General features: G+C 40.5%; 1 long non-coding RNA gene across 2 annotated transcripts; it reads left to right on the top strand.

The window, feature by feature from the left end:
* The first annotated feature begins 1,733 nt into the window (after positions 1-1,733).
* LOC145332035 (uncharacterized) lies at positions 1,734-3,346 on the top strand. Of its 2 annotated transcripts, none has more exons than XR_013884009.1 (2): positions 1,734-1,782; positions 3,114-3,346. It is a non-coding gene; the product is annotated as an uncharacterized LOC145332035 (long non-coding RNA). The 2 variants fall into 2 exon arrangements; XR_013884010.1 differs by lacking the exon at positions 1,734-1,782 and adding an exon at positions 2,713-2,974.
* Positions 3,347-4,258: the final 912 nt, after the last annotated feature.

The following is a 4,258-nucleotide window of genomic DNA, read 5'->3' on the forward strand; positions in this document are numbered from 1 at the left end:
TTATCTCCCAGTTGAGCAGAACCGGAGTGTTACAACATCCATAGAAGCGACATTTAGTATTATTATAATTTATTTTGTCCCTATATATTATGTAAAAAACTATTGTATCCCTTTATCGACACTACCGCGTCTAACAAACATTTTTTTGTTTTAGTCACGATGAATTCCAACAACAGAACCATCAAAGAAGCTACCCTAGAGTCATATAAAGCCAAAAAGAAAAGGTCAAAGGTGGTCCAGACTTCAGCTTACGCAAAGCTGGCAATAAATGAGGAACATTCCATTGATAAGCAACTCTATGATGATATTACCAGTGAAGGTATGGTAACACTTCTGCTGGAGGAAGCCCAAACGGCCCAAAAAATCAATTCGGTCAGAAAAACGATTGATGAACTCCAGCATAAAATATTCGATCTCTCGGACCAAATCGAAGCCACTGACGAAACAGGAGGCAACTTCACACCTGGTGAGGAAGATGATATACCTACACCAGAGTGGACCAACAAAGGCACCTTTTGTGAAACAACACGATACATCCGGGAACAAGTCGCCAAGAGAGCAAAGTTCCAACTACTTTCAAAAATGAAAGTCCCAGACGAGGATAGGACTCCCCCTCCATTACCTGATGACTTACTGGAAGAAATCGACAATCTTGTGGGATACACGGCAAGAAACAATACAGAAAAACTGTATACTCAGGCCATTGATGTTGATCTTATCCGGCAGCTAGTCGGACCAGATCATGCAAAAGCCCGAAGGTACCAAAGATTGTTTACAGACACTATGTACATCAATCACCTTATAGCCAAACGAAAAACCCTTGAGGTACATCTGGCAAGATTGGAGTATACAGCTGCTCAAAAAAAGTACCTGCATCGAATGAAAACCGTGGAGAATATGGATGCCTTCATCCAGACCATCCCCAAATATCACACAAATCGTTTATTTTGCAGAAAAAAGACGTGTAAAGACTGTAAACATAAGTCCAACCCAACTTTGGCTACTTATGGTCTTCAAAAAAAGTCTGCTAAAATCCGTAATCCGGCACCGAAACCATCACAGCGCCAAAGATCACCGTCCACAGAGAGACCACCACGGCGTCAAAAATCACTGTCTCCAGAGCGTCCAACACTATCACAGCGCTGGAGAGCACCTTCACCAGAGTTTAGGCAACCCTCACCACCCCCAAGAGAGGTCCACTATCAAGAAGAAACTCAGTATCGGACCGATTACTATCAACAGGAAAACCACCGTGAAAACTCTCAGCAGATCTCCGAGTTTTCATATCAGTCTGACCACCAGCCTTATGGTCGTAGGGATTACCCAACGACCCATGACCAATATCGGGAGGACCAATATGACCCCCCAGACCGTCGCCAGTATCTTGAACAATATGACCCCCGTGACCGCCGCCAATATCCTGATCAATATGACCCCCGTGACCGCCACCAGTACCAAGAATACCGCCGTGACCACCAAGAATACCCACATCACGAGGAATTCTATGGCAGGATGTCTTCCAAGCGGCCAAGATACTAAATTAAAAGTAAGAACAATAAAATATTGTATCATTTTATCGTGATTTTATGAAAAAAATATAAGTTTTTTTTTTATGTGTTTTATCTTTTTAAAAAAAGTGTATATATTCCATATCCCGTTTTAAAATCTTAAAATTTTTTATTCCACTGCCATAATTCTGATTTTTTCAAACAACAAAAAGCTAAACTAAAATGAGCATCCCGCTACATGTCATGGCAGCCCTCAACCTTCCATATAACCACGGTAATTTTTGTAACTCCCAATTATCCGACATCCGTGGAATGCTTGAGACCATCCGGCTTTGCGTCGAGGATTTTTTCGCCAAATTTCCAGAGGACAAGGTAAACAGCCGCTACCTGTCTAAACTAGCCCGCCCATTCTATACTCTTGAAAACCAAGCAGATGATTGGGAGGAAGCCATGGCAAACATGACAGAGCCAGAGGCCAGAGCATCCCTAAAAAAGCTGCGGGTCGAAGTATTTGACTTGGCCACTAAAATGGGCCCAGCCGCCGAGGCCTACAGAGCAGCTTCAGACCCAGCTTGGAACCAGTCCAAGAAGCTTGTCCCGTGGCGCAGAGTATCCGACAACAGGATAAGAAAGCTAAAAAAGCTGTTAAAGAAGGCCCGGGAAGAAATCCGCTATTTGAGCTACCAGGGGAAAATGTTCCTGCTCCTGCTAGACCAGTCAAACCTGGATCTGGCCGACCTGGCTGTAGCAAAGGAAGTGGCTCAAGCCTATAAAGAACGGGCGCAAAATGCCATTCAGCAGCGGGACCGGGCTGAGGCTAGAGCCCGCCTGGCCGAATACCAGGCTGAAATGGATACTTCTCACTACGAAGACCAACTGGCAGTTGCCAACAACTCCAATGCCAGAATGGAACAGGAAAGTCTGCAATTCCAGCAGCAACTAGCGGCCCTTAGTATGGACAACCTGCAGCTGCAGTTTCAACTGCTGAAATTGTAAAAAAAAAAATTTGTCTACCAAATTCTATTTTTTCAGATACACGGGTATGGATGTAAATAAAATAAAAACACAAAGTTTAAGTTAAAAAAAATGAAATGAAATAGCTAACCAAAATTAAAGTAGGTCTAATACTTTAAAAAATACATTAATATTGTAAGGTAATAGCTTCAAGACCGGTTTGTGTTGCCCTTTCCCACTAAAGAAATATTGTAAAATATGCAGTGGTCTGTTTGCAACCCTATGTTCTTTTCTTTCCTCCCCGGAGTGTGCAGTCCAATCTAACGGCTGTCCATTTTTAGGTCGAGCCAGAACAGAAGGTTGCTTTCAGTCTACTGCGGCAGATATTATAAATAATCGGTCTGTTCTTTCTTTTTTCCAATCATTCAAAAACAAAACTTTTTTCAGACCGTCTATCTATAATGTCTGCCGGCTCTTAAGAGAAATCTAGGCTGGCACTATCCAATATACAGGTAGAGCTGCCATTTCTCTTTTACTGTACCTTAACCCATAAAGTATAGAATACGGGATGGGAAAACTAAGGCTGGTAGCTAGGATAAAGCTTTAGGTGTAAGCTGATTTATTAAACATATTAATATTTAATTATTTCAGCAAACCAACATCAACCTGCCCCCTACTTCCACGACCTTGATACTTGCAGAAACAAATGCCCGGACAACCACAGTGGTAACCCGGGATACTGGAAGACCAGAGGCTGGAAAGAACAGGAAGCAGATTTGAAGAACACACTGTATAAACAGCAGGTACAAAATTTATTCCAGCAAAGTGCCTAGAAGTCTTTGTGTCTGTCTGTTAACAATATCTATCTTAGCCAACAATTTGACTTTGACACTGCCCACTTTGAAAAGTAATTAATCCCCTCCCAATAACAAATTTATAAAAAAATTTAGGTGATTCTTAAGAAAAAATAATATTTTTATAGTCTTTAGTTTCTACAAATAAGGTACTTTTAAGACATTCAATTCGTCATAATTTGGGGGTTTATTTAAATCTAACTCCTACAACTTTTGTTGATATGAAAACAACCAAAAATGTTCGCCTAGTGCAACTAAAACTTATTCAAGTGCCCTACCGTGTAATCTACAAATACATTCCATGCTTTTTATCCACCTAAATTCCTTAACACTCTTTTTATATTCCAAAACAGTTTTTTGTCTGAATTAGGCATACAAGAAAATTGCACTTCAAATCCGCTTTGTTTAGCGTGTACTTTTTTTTCTTCAGTTTAATGGCTTTGGGGATTCGGTCGTTTCACCCCATTTTTAATTAAACGTTGAGACATATTTTTTATTTGAGCGGGGGTAAGATTTTTTCACTAAGCTATTTTCACAGATGAGTAGACAAAAATTTTGGATAGACTAATACAAAACACTTAATCCCTTCTCCTTCTATTAGACGAAAGAACTGACCAATAAATGAGGTCCATGATAGCAACCTAAATTGACAACAATTTTCCCCCTGACCATATATCCACGTATATTCTATATCCAATCCATTCTCTCATGTTCTCTATGGATTTTGCCGAAAGATTTGCACCTCAGAATTGATTTACTTTTAAATTTTGAAGTGGGGTGGGGGGGGGGGCTGCTTTTAGTGAACTGTTAGTCCCCTAAAAATCATGGTATGTATGGTTAAATCTTTTGAGCGGTTACAGAGATCTTAAGCTTCAAATATGCGTAATTCCGAACAAGTTTAGGACACCTTAGAGGTATTGAAGCTTCCATGATACCTAGAAA

The sequence above is a fragment of the Acartia tonsa genome, chromosome 11 (assembly GCF_053477335.1).
Source record: "Acartia tonsa isolate MP-2025a chromosome 11, ASM5347733v1, whole genome shotgun sequence".
NCBI classification, from domain to species: domain Eukaryota; kingdom Metazoa; phylum Arthropoda; class Copepoda; order Calanoida; family Acartiidae; genus Acartia; species Acartia tonsa.